We start from the raw sequence: 13,247 nt of genomic DNA, 5'->3' as shown, positions 1-13,247 counted from the left end.
GTCACACAGCTAATAAGTGTCTGAGGTAGAATTTAAACTCAGGTCTTCCTGACTCTCCTATCTACTGCGGGCATCCAGCTGCCTCTTGCCTGGCACATGGTAGGTGCTTAATAAGTGCTTGTGGATTGTTTGCTTATAAAATAAGATTTGCTTGTCCAGCATCTAATTTCCACAAAACTTTTCAGGACAAAGTGTATTGCCTGAATCGAGAGTCTCCTATATAGAAACACGACAACAGATTTTAAGGTAATGTCTCGAGCAGGCTCAAGAAAAACAAATTCTTTAGGAGAAAAATGGAAAGGCTTGATGCTGATAAAGAGGGGATGAATGCCTATTCATCAGAGCTTAGCAGCCATCAAGCCTAATTCCTTCCTTTTCTTTTCTTTTTGCAGGCAAAGGGGGTTAAGTGACTTGCCCGGGGCCACACAGCTAGTAAGTGTCAAGTGTCTGAGGCCATATTTGAACTCAGGTACTCCCGAATCCAGGGCCCGTGCTTTAACCACTGCGCCATCTAGCTGCCCCAATTCCTTCCTTTAATAGATAAGAAAACTAAGGCCAAGAAAGGGAAGGAAGGAAAAGAGTATTAAATGCCTACTATGTGTCACCCACTGTGCTAGGCGCCTTACAAATCTTATTTCATTTGGTCATGACAACAACCCTAGGAGGTAGGTGCTATTCCTGCAACAGATATGCATATTTATTTTAATTCAACACCCATTTTTTTTTTTTTTGGTGAGGCAATTGGGGTTAAGTGACTTGCCCAGGGTCACACAGTTAGTAAGTGTCAAGTGTCTGAGACTGGATTTGAACTCAGGTCCTCCTGAATCCAGGGCTGGTGCTTTATCTATTGCACCACCTAGCTGCCCCCAAGAGATCAGCTAGTCTTAATCTGGGGTCCAGGGGGTTCATGACCTTGGATGGGAACAAACTACATCTTTATTTTCATTAACTTTCAACTGAAACTTGGCATTTCCTTTGATTGTTTAAAAAATGATTCTGAGAAGAGGTCATTACCAAACTTGCCTTTGCTTGCCAAACTCCCGATTGCTGGCTGAACCAGCTGGCTGAAATGTTTAACAAAATAAACAAAAATACAAAACAACCTGGATAATGTTAATTTGTGGTATTTAATTTTGTTTTGAGTTAGGTACCAATGCACATGATACAAGAAAGATTAAGAACTATAGCTCTCATCCATCCCCTTTTAATTTTTTAGATAAGCAAGAGATTAGGCCCCGGGAGGTTAAAAACTTGTTTAAAGTTACACAGGTAGAGCTAAGCCAAGATTCAAAACCAGGAGGCTTTCCACTGCAAGCCACATTTTGGGTTAATAGCTACGATGCAGAGTAGAATCAGCGAGGTTTTGTGAAATGGGTCCATACCAAATGCCATGGGAATTCAGAGGATGTATAGATTTCTTCTTCTAAGTGGGGCATGATGGGAGAAGAGAAGAATCAGGGAAGGCTTCACAGAGGTGTCCTTCCTTCCTTCCTTCCTTTCTTTCTTTCTTTCTTTCTTTTTTTGTAAAGAGGAGGTGTCATTTCAATTGGTTCTTGAAGCTTCTAATTGTGTGTTATTAGGGGTGGTGGGGTGGTGGAGAGGGGATCAAGCACGATTACTTTGCTGAGACTACTGTGACAATAAGAAAACTACCGGTAAGCTGCTCGATTTAAGGAGAGAGCCAACTTCAGGTTTGATCCGTGTCCTTAGCAGAACCGTAGGATTCCAGAGTGAGAAGGCCATCCTAGAATCTAACCTGCTACTTGGTATCCCAACAGGAGCTCATTCATTACCTGCTTAAATACTCCCAGTGGCAGAGCACTCACTACCTGGTGCAGTCGCCCATTGCAGTGTGGAAGAGGTCGCTAGAGGGTCCCCCTTACACTAGGCCACAATTCATCTCTCTGCAACCTCCTCTTCTTTCCGTCCTGGTGGTGCCCTCGGGGGCCTTGTCTAGGCTCCTGTCTGTTCTTTTGCTTCAGATGGAGACGGTGATCATGGCTCCTTTTAGGCCTTCCTGCTGTCGGCTGAACCAATCCTAGTTCACAGAATTGTTTTTCACATGACATTGATTCAAGTCCTCTCCTCCTCCTGGATGTCTTCCTTTGGACATACTCTGCTTTCCAAATGTCCCCCATGAAATGTGACTGCAGAACTGGTAAGATCTGATGAAGGCACGGATTAGTCAGTGGGAGAGTTCTCTCCCTTTCTCAAGGAAAGGGAATAAGCATTTTGTGCTAAGTGCTTTATAAATACCCCCATTTTACAGTTGAAACTGAGGCAAACAGAGGTTACATGACTTGCCCAGGGTCACACAGCTAGTAAGTGTTTGCAGCTAGATTTGAACTCAGGTTTTCCTGATTTCCACTCCAGGCTTCTATCTGTTGCCCCATACTACTATAATTATTGTACTTATACTATATTTATATTATTATAGTTATCATTATTTTGCTCTTTTCTATCATTATTATATTATCACTAAAAGCCCAAGTTGGTTTTTATATATATGTTTTTAAAGTTACATGGACTGCCATTAGATCTGATTTCTTCCATTCTGTATTTGGTACCATCAATTTTTAAAATACAGAATTTAGGGCTTTCCACTGAAAGTGACAGAAGAGTGACAGGGAGGTGCAATGTCACAGTCAACTCAAGTCCAACCTCTGACAATTCCTGAACAAGTGACCCTGGCAGGTCACTTACCCTCTCACTGACTGACTGACTACAAGATCCAGAGCAGGTCAGGATCTGTCTGCCTTGGGAGAGGGAACTACTCTCTGGGAGCTCATTTCACTAATGGAGTCAGAGGCCTGGTTTTAAAAAGTTGGAAAGTCTTGTACTCAGATACAAAAGAAAAAAAAAATGGGGCAGCTAGGTGGCGCAGTGGATAGAACACTGGCCCTGGAGTCAGGAGTACCTGAGTTCAAATCCGGCCTCAGACACTTAATACTAGCTGTGTGACCCTGGGCAAGTCACTTAACCCCAATTGCCTCACAAAAAAAAAGAAAAAAAAAAGAAAAAACCCCCACAAAAACAAGAAATACTCTGTCCATCCCTCCAGATGTGCTTCTCTCAAAATGAGGCTAAAAAGACATGTGGCGTCCTGACTGATTTGGTCACTTTCCCTCCAGATGTTTTGGCATGGCAGAGCTATGCCCATACTAACCCCCCTCCCCACTATCCCCTTTCCCCTCTGCCCTTCTCTGGGTCTGAATCCTACCATCATGGAAACAACTGCTCTTACCAGGCTAATGAACCCTGGGGCTGAAATCAAGTTGTCAGGCTAGGAGCTGAGTTTCCTGTGTTAAGAAGCTCCCCATTGTGGGGCAGCTAGATGGCGCAGTGGATAGAGCACTGGCCCTGGAGTCAGGAGTACCTGAGTTCAAATCCAGCCTCAGACACTTAATACTTACTAGCTGTGTGACCCTGGGCAAGTCACTTAACCCCAATTGCCTCACTAAAAAAAAAAAAAAAAAAAAAAAAAAAAAAAGAAGCTTCCCGTTGTTAAGCACTGTTTGTATTTATTGAAGAAACAAGCAGCCGTCCAGAAGCCTGGGGCCCACTGGCCATGAGCTCCCTCAAGGTCTCCTCAGTACTACCCACACATTCTTGGTGGAAAAACTCCAGAGAGACATCCAGTGGGGAAGAGAAATACACACACAAACACACACACACACACACACACACGTTATACTGACCACCCCCATATCACATACATACACCACACACATTACATACCACATAGACATCTATGCCACACATACACGCACATCCTACACCCACCACACACATACATATATACATATCACACACACATACGCAGCCTTCACAATGGGGAAAAAAAGAACATTTTCCTGGTCTTTTTCGTTTTCGAAATCACCATGAGTGTTATCTCCAAACAAATGCCCATGTATTTAGAGAGCACTGACTCCCATGTAAGCTTATCACAGTCTGGGTTTCAACAGGGAGTGAATTTTTATGGCCAAGTTATAAACCTTTGAAAAACCACCTTAAGACCAAAAATCCTGACAGATTCTTAACTACAGCAGATGCTAAATTAAGCATGAGGGATTGGGGGTGGGGAAAGGGAGGGGTGGGGGAAGGCCTTAAAAGAGTTAGTGGAGGTAAAATAATGTTCATTAAAAATAGAAAAACAAACAAAAAAAAACCCCTTTTGTATTCAACTTCATACTCGTACATCATAATGTTCCAGTAAAAGCCATTTTCCCCTGAGATAATAAAAGAATTGAATTTTTCCTTATCGGTCATCTATTTTTCCAGCTAAAGCTATTACTCGCTCTCTGTGGTTGCTAGGCGACGAGAAATATTAATAGCGGCTTTTATTAGCTTAGCTTTAGCAGCAGAGTACCAGAATGAGAAAATGGAAAACATAAATGTGTTACATAAATCTTTCAACCTTTCAGGGTTTCTGTTAGTCTCTGTTTTCATAATGATTTATTGAAGTGATGGTTCATTTATGAGAAAAAGGAGTGTGAAATAGGAAAACGGAACATTACCCTGAAGGGCTGTTTGAAAATAAATAATTATAGGAGGTGAGGAAAAGCTGTTTAAAACCATTTTTCTGAGTTTTATAAAATTTAAAAAGACATATTTCTTTCATTTACTGCCTCAGAGAAAAACACTAGCAGGGAATTTTAAATGGTGGCCACGGAATACAAAGAAACCTTCTTGCTCTGGATGAGGGCAAGCCTGTTGGGGCCCAGGTGGGGTCTGGCTTTTTTTTTTTTTTAACAAAGGAGCAGATAAAAAGAGGGATTGTAAAAAATCAGAAGATGCTGAAGTTTAAACTCCAGGGGACGGCTCCCTACAGGTACAGAATGCCAGGGATTGTGAGGGATTTGATTCTCTTTGAGTTAAACAACCCTGTGTAGTGGATGAAGCTCTGGATGGAGAGGCTGTGGGATTTGAGTTCAAATTTCAGTTCCGTCACGGCCTCCTTGTGTAATATTGGGCAAGTTCTTCTCTGGGCTTCAAGTTCCTTCTCCAGACAGAGAAGTGATGGACACTCGGGTTCCTTTGGCAGTTCTAGGATGCTCTATATGGAACCTGGGCTTAACCACTTACTGCCCTGGGACTGTGGGCAAATCACTTAATATCCCTGGGCCTCAGTTTCTACAACTTTCAGACGAAGGGGTTCGATTAAATGACCTTTGAGGTCTTTTCTAGCTTTAAATCGATGACTTTACAAAACCTTTTCTCCTAATGGACTTGCCAGTTCCAGTTAGGGGCCTTCAAAGGGTTTCAACTTCAAAAGCAGCTGTGTGGGCAACCTTCTCTGCCTTTATTTTTAGGTAGAAGGTTAAGAGGAGGAACAAGGCTTGGGGGGAGTCACTGCTTCCCTTTTTAGGAGAGAGATTGCTAACTTAGACTCAGTGGGGCTGTGGCCCTGCTTTCTGCCCAGAATCCTTGTAAAAGCCACCAGCACCAAGATGCTTAAAATGCACATTTATTTCCAGCTACCTCTGCAGCGAACAGGGGGGAACACAGCAGTGCTGAAACTGCTAATAAAATCCAAACTTCAGAAATGAGAAAATCTTTTTTTTCATTGCCAGTGGAACCAATTATGATAGGAATGGGCCCAAAGTACCACCCTGGAGCTCAAAGTTTGATCTATCAATTTTTAGGGCTGGGAAGGGGGAATTGAGCACAGGGGAAAAGAAAAGGGTTCCTTCTCCACCCCCATCAATGACCACAGAAAAGTCCCACCAGCCACTCGCAACGTTGGGATGAAAATTGGTCACCTGGCCCTGGTCCCAAGGCCCATGGATGAAGCCACCAGCCTTTAACCGAGCCTGGTTGGAATCCTGTCCATTTTCCTCTCAGTCTTTCTTGCTTTGGAAATGATTGGCCAAATGATTCCTGTCTTTGTAGCTTTACCCGTTTCAAGGGCATCCCTTGAGGTTATATCTAGCTCCCAAAGCATTTTGAAAATGAAGAGACTAGTGGGGAGAGGGGATGGTGGTGCCTGAGATTGGCTGTTGAGAGTCCTTCAAGTGTTTTGCAAAGAAAACAAGAAAAGATGATCCAACTATGCAAATATAAGCAGACGGTGCTCTGGCCACTCTCTGCTCTCAGAGGCAGGCCTCACTGCAGGATACCTTGGACTGCCGGAAAGGACTGACATGTTGGGCCAACTCCACAGAGGGCAGCTTTTTATAAGGGAAGCTAATGTCTATGGAAGTACAGTGATTAACCCCACGCAGCAAGTATTTAAACTTAAGCACTCAAGAGCTGCTCCCTCTGGCAGCCTGACAGCTCATTCAGAGCATCCTGAGCTATGTCCTGTGTGTCCCCAGCCTCATCCCGCACATCGCTGAGTTCAGCCGGAGGTGAAGCCTTTTCTATTCTGAGGAGCCTCCTGGCATTTGATGTTCTCTGTTCTATGTTCTAAGCTCCCTCCTGTTCTGGCTTCTGTGTTCTCTGGGGCCTTTCAGCTCTAACATATTAGAAGGCTTTGACGTTATATGCTTAGAGTCCTTTCCAGATATAACAGGCTACACTGTAAGGTCCCTTTTAGCTTTGATGTTCTGTGTTTTCTGCTCTAAGGTGCCTCTCTCTGATTCACAAGATATCTTTGCCTCTGTAGTACAGCCTGGTTTGGGACATTTGGGCAAATGAATTGATAATTGGGCACCCAGACAACAAGAGGCCCCAGCCTTCAGCTCCTTCCCATTTCCCTTCCCTAGTCTAAAAAAGTGTCAAATTGAGTCAGGTCTATAGTCTACCCATTCTACTATTCTGTCTTTGATGGGGGCCCAAGAGAGAACTCAGGAGGTAATAATATATAGTGCTTAAGGCTAGAGCCCCCAATTTTCCCCTAATAATTCATTATGACATAGTTACCTCTTAATTAATTGTAACCTATTTATATTCCAGTCAGTATAACATTTTAGGATAACAGCAGCTTGGCATATGGGAAAAGATCTAGATCGGTAGTGGAAAAAAACCCAGCCACCTGGGTTTTAGTTTTAGCTTTGTGACCTTGAACAAGCCACATCCCCTCTGGGTTCCAGCTCCCCCATTTGTAAAAGAAGGGGGTTAAGTTCAACATTTTCTTGAGTCTCTCACAACTCTGACGATCTGCCCAACTGTGAAGATCATAAGATTATTCCCTACTACATAGGTATAGCTGGCTAATCTCCTAGCCAGTCTGCCTAACATAGAACACAGGTACTTGGGCATTCCCACACTGGTACAAGGGCTGTAAAATATTCCCAGTAAGTACAGAAGGACATTAAAACTTCCCAAGTTATTTTGGAGAACTCAACAGAAAAGGTGAATACTACACTGAGAATGCAAAGTCTTTGATCAGTCACTTATTCACTCATAAACACTTACTAGGGTCTCAACTGTGTGAAACTTCAGCAACAAGATGGTAGTAAAGTGCTCTTCCAGTATTTTTTGGAACACTGAACGAAGGTACCTAGAGATGAACTTCATTAAGAAAAAACAGAAGCCAGCAGGGTAAAATAGAAAGAGGGTTAGGTGCAGAGTCTGGGGACTCAGGGTCAAGTTCTGACCATATCACCAACTTGCTGGGATGTTTTGGGTGGCCATTTTGATCTCCTCTCTGGGTCTCAGCTCCCCCATTCATAAAGTGGATGCCAGAGTGGATCTGCCTAAATTAGTATCATAATGAGTCAGGACATGGCATCTCAAATCTGATAAGTTCAAAATGGAGCTCAGTCATCTTTCCCTCCAAATGTCTCTTCCAAACTTCTTAGTCTTATTGAAGGCACCCTTGTCTTTTCAATCCCCCATGCTCACGATCCTAGAGTCACTCCTGACTTCACTTTCTCTTATCCCCCTGTCCCCATCTAATCAGCTGCAAAGTCCTATTGCTTCCAACTCCTTAACAACTTGTGTTTCATCCCCCTTTTTCTACTCCTACAGCTAGTGACTATTTTTTTTGTTTTGTTTTGTTTTTTGGTGAGGCAATTGGGGTTAAGTGACTTGCCCAGGGTCACACAGCTAGTAAGTGTTAAGTGTCTGAGGCGGGATTTGAACTCAGGTACTCCTGACTCCAGGGCCGGTGCTCTATCCACTGCGCCACCTAGCTTCCCCTTAGTGACTATTTTTTAATCCTCTCTTGTTAGAGCTATTGTAATATCCTTTTAATTTATGGCGTCTCAGCCTAGAGACCTCCGCTTTCAAATCTATCCTCCATATAGCTGCCAAAATACTCTGCTTAAGATTTGTCTCCAATCTACCACTCAAAAACTTTCAATAGGGGCAGCTAGGTGGTGCAGTGGATAAATCACCGGCCCTGGAGTCGGGAGTGCCTGAGTTCAGATCCGGCCTCAGATACTTAACACTTACTAGCTGTGTGACCCTGGGCAAGTCGCTTGATCCCAATTGCCTCACTAAAAAAAAACCAAAAACCAAAAACCAAAAAAACCTTTCAATAGCTTCCTATTGCCTCTAGGTTAAAATAAAGACTGATTTCAATTCTCATCCTTCTTGACCTATTTGCAGCCTTTGATACTGTTATCATCATCTTGTCCTGGATAATCTTTCTTCCCTTGGTTTTTGTTCTTTCATAATTCTCTTTCTATTTGTCAAAAAGCTCTTTCTCAGTTTCCTTTGTGGGATCTTCAGTTGTGTCATGCCCTCTCACAGTGTCTCCCCAGGCTCTGTCTTGGGTCTTTTCCTCATCTACCTCTATATTACTTTATTTGGTGGTCTCATTAACCCCCATGGGTTCAATTAACATCTCTATTCAAGTGACTCATATATAAGTATATATGCATACATATATGTGCACAAATATGTCATATTTAAGTATATATGCACAGTTTTGTATGCATGCATACACTTTTCTAAGCTCCATGTTCAAATGTCTTTTTTTTTTTTTTTTTTGCGGGGCAGTGGGGGTTAAGTGACTTGCCCAGGGTCACACAGCTAGTAAGTGTCAAGTGTCTGAGGCCAGATTTGAACTAAGGTACTCCTGAATCCAGGGCCAGTGCTTTATCCAAAATGTCTTTTTTGATATTCCAAACTGGATATCGTGTAGGCATCTCAAATTCAATGTACCCAAAATAAAACCCATTCTCTAAATGAGTAAAACCTGGGGCAGCTAGATGGCACAATGGATACAGATCTAGGCCTGAAGTCAGGATGACCTGAGTTCAAATCTGGGCTCAGATACTTTCTATCTGTGTGACCCTGGGCAAGTAATTTAATCCTATTTACCTTAGTTTCCTCATCTGTAAAATGAGCTGGAGAAGGAAATGGCAAACCACTCCAATATCTTTGCCAGGAAAACCCCAAATGGGGTCATTAAGAGCTGTATATGATTGAAAAAACTATTGAATAACAAAATCTTTAAAACCTTCTTCATCTTGTCCACCCTCCTCTGAGTCACCCAGACTTACAACCCTGATGTCATTCCTCATTCCCTGATGTTAATTCCTCACTCTCTGTCTTCCCACATGTCCAGTCTATTGTCAAATCCTGTTTCCCTCCCACCCACTCGTTCAATCCCCACCCTAGCCTTCTCATTGGTCTCCCTGCCTTAAGTCTCTCTCCGATTTAATCCATCCTGCACGTTAGCTGCCAAAGTTATTTTAATAAAATACAGGTCTGACCATGTTATCTTCCTATCAGTAAATTCCAGTGGATCTTCATTACTTCTAGAATCAACTAGGAAGTCCTATATTTGGCATTTAAAGCTCTTTACCCCTTGGCACCTTTCTACCTTTCCTGTCTTCTACTGCTAGGTGGCGCCATAGTGCATAGAGTGCTGGGCCTGGAGTCAGAAAGACTCATCCACCTGAGTTCAAATTTGATCTGACATTAACTAGCTATGTGACCCTGGGCAAGTCACTTAACCCTGTTTACCTCAGTTTCCTCATCTATAAAATGAGCTGGAGAGAGAAATGGCAAACCACTCCAGTATCCTTTTCTAGAAAACTCCAATTGGGGTCATTAAGAGTTGGACATGACTGAAAAATGACTCAACAACAGCAGCCCCAGCAGCAACAACACTAGGATCTAACTACACCTTTGCTTCCTTCCTTCCTTCACTTCCTTCAAGACAACTCAAATGCCAACATCCGTAGGAGGCCTTTCCTTCCCTCTACCCTCCCGTGGGGGTACTGTTCCTTCTGAGATCAATTACCTTTTACTTTGTATATATTTTGTATGTACATAGCTATTTACATATTTTCTCTCCCGTTAATATACAAATTCTTTTAGGGTAGGAACAGGCATTTTTTTTTGCCTATCCTCAATTCTTTTTTTTTTTAAATTAAAAAAAAGTTTTTTTTTTTTCTGTCCTCAATTCTTAGCATAGTACACATAGTAAGCTCTTAATAAATGCCAGTTGACTGACTTGCTAGTCTTTTTTCACTGGTCGATGCATTTTATATTCAAGCCAAGAGGCCTATTAGCTACTCCTCAAACTCGATGTTTCACTTCCCACCCTTACATGCTCACAAGATGATATCAAATCGAATTTTTTTTTTTTTTGGCGGGGCAATGAGGGTTATTAAGTGACTTGCCCAGGGTCACACACTTAGTAAATGTCAAGTATCTGGGGCCTGGTTTGAACTCAGGTCCTCCTGAATCCAGAGCTGGTGCTTTATCCACTGAGCCACCTAGCTGGGCACAAGATAATATCAACATCTAGAATATACTCCCTCCTCATTTTGGCCTCTCAGAATCCTTTAAGACTCAGTTCAGATGCCATCTCCTCCTAGAAGTACTCCTGATTTCTTCTCTCCACCCTCCCTCCGGATGTTATTGCTCTCTCCCTCTTCAGATTAACTTGAATTATACTTATTAATACACATGGTTATCTTCTCCCCATAGTGTGAGAGCTCCTCAAATAAATCTGACAGTGTGTTCCATACCCACAGTCCCCCACTAAGGTTGCTAGTTATTTTTGCTAAACTGCTTTCCCTCCCCAACCCCCTATCCTTCCTTCCTTTTCCCCCCTTTGTTACAAGAGATGACTCACTGTGCTGGGGAAAAGGGATGAGTATATTTGGAAAGTTGATTTAAGAACAAAAAATCAATATCTATCTATCTATCTATCAATCAATCAAAAGAATTTAAGAACTTTGAGGGCAGGGATGGTTTTAATTTCCATCTTTGTTTTTCCAGTGCCTAACACAGTGTTTTGCACATAACAGACCTTTCCTAGATGTTTATTAAATTAAATTGGTCCTCTTCCATATCTTTATATAATTCTATGGCCTCTTGAAATAGGAGTTCTGGAAACTGATGAGGTTTCTTAGTTTGCAGGGGGAGTGAGCGATCTGAGGGGCTGTGGCATACTGGAAGATAAGGTAGAGAAGCTTCCCAGCAGGGAACAGTGAGAGCCAAATTTGTGGATTAGGGAAATGGTCCTCCAGGAGGAAATCAGATTTAAGCCTCTGAGTAAAGCCTGAGAGGCTTCAGCAGAGATCATGCTCTGTGATTGCTTAAATGGGCATCTTTTTTATGTCATCGGACAGAATTCTGGCCATCGATATCTGAGCCTGGAAGATATTTCACATTAATTACTGGTTCAAGTCTTTCCTGATTGCACAAAATCACAGTCTCCCCTGGATCTCCAAGTTGGAAGGGACATTGGCATTATCTGTTGATATCTTTTGTTTCGATCTCATCTTCATTCCCAAATCTATCCCTCCCCACTCTGGTACCCACAGAATCACCCCCTGTAACTAACTAAGAACAAAAAAGAAAGAGAAAAGGGGCTGGGGGAGGGGAAACGGTTCAGCAAAATGAATCACACAAAATCAACTGGATTTGAGGCTGGAGTGTGTCAGTAAGTGTTCAATAACTGTCTCTCTGGGAGGAAAAATGTACTCATGACACACTTTTAAATTTAATCTGCATTATTAACACTTTTCAATAAAACAATAAATCAAGCCCTAATCTGTAGTGTTTGCCCATTTCCAAGGTGTAAATGCTTACTGACAATTTAACCCCTCCCCATATTTGTTTCTGTTTTTCTCTTTTTGTCTTTGTCAATGTCTGTCTGTCTCTCCTGTATGAGTTGGCTCTGGCATATACCTGGTCTGAGACTATATGGAATGCCACATACCCATAATACCCCACTATAAAGGAAGGAGGGTGGTCTAAGCAGTAATCCAAACAGACTAGATGGTCCACTCTCCCCTCCTTTCTGCTGAGATAAAAAATGAAGAATCTCTACAGTTGTAGTTTTCCACTGTGACCCTGTCCCACTCCCACCCTCACCCTAGACTCCTGTTTCCCAGAATCCAAGTGGTAGCAATGTCAGGGAGGAGGGGAAAGGGAACTGTGCCCCTCAGCTTTTGAGCTTGATGCATGAAGCCATTCCTTGTCAGGAATGCCAAATAATTTCAGTTAGAAACAGAAAGCCAACCAGGGTTGTTTTGTGCTTGTTTCTTGGTCTTCCTCTTCCCTGATAGGACCCTGACAGGGTCACAGACTCTCTCATTTTACCAATGAAGAAAATGAGGGCCTAAGAGGTGATATGACTTGTCCTTGGTCAGAGGGAAGTAGTAGAATTTTAACTCGAGAATTTTGACCTGAGTCACAATGCTCCACTCTTCCCCAGGCTGTGCCTTAATGTCTAAAACCCCAGCAGTCTTCCCCTATCTCATTTCTTTGGGTTAGCCATCCCCACTGGACCCAAGAGTAATTAGGACTGCTCAGAATTCTAGTCCAGTATTACCAACGGCATGCTGAACAGCTCCATTTTTCTTTTCCCTTAGGCAACTCAAACCCAACTTGATCAAAGCAGAACTCATTATCTCCCCTCCCTGACAAGTCCATCTCTCTGCCAGACTCTCCCAACTCCATTGAAGGCATGAGCCACCATCCTTCCAATCACCAGGTTTGTAACCTCGACTTTTTCTTCTCCCTTGGCCTCCATGTCCAATCAGTTGGATTCTGCCTCTGAGTCTCTCCTCCTCAGGCCCTCCTCTCTACTCACACATGGCCACCACCTTAGTTCAGGTCGTTCTCATCTTTTGCCCAGACTATGGTAATAGCCTTTTCTCTCCAAACCCCTGCCTCAAATGCATAAGTCTGATAATGTCACTCCCCTGCTCAAGAATCGTCAAGGGCTTTCTTTTACCTCTAAGATAAAATAGAAACTCTTCTGCTTGGTTTTTTGACCTCCCTCACAATGTGGTTGTAACTTATCTTCATAGGCTTGCCACTATAAATTCTACAGTCTAGCCAAACTTGGCCATTCCCCGCGTTCTACATCCCATCTCTTTCCTCACGCT

General features: G+C 42.8%; 1 protein-coding gene across 3 annotated transcripts in view; it reads right to left on the bottom strand.

Annotated features, from left to right (window-relative positions):
• TOX2 (TOX high mobility group box family member 2) overlaps positions 1-13,247 on the bottom strand; it is a 349,367-nt gene that overhangs the window by 101,233 nt on the left and 234,887 nt on the right. The gene's annotated exons all lie outside the window — the stretch shown is intronic.

The sequence above is a fragment of the Dromiciops gliroides genome, chromosome 2 (assembly GCF_019393635.1).
Source record: "Dromiciops gliroides isolate mDroGli1 chromosome 2, mDroGli1.pri, whole genome shotgun sequence".
Taxonomy (NCBI): domain Eukaryota; kingdom Metazoa; phylum Chordata; class Mammalia; order Microbiotheria; family Microbiotheriidae; genus Dromiciops; species Dromiciops gliroides.
This window is presented reverse-complemented; position numbering and strand designations above follow the sequence as displayed.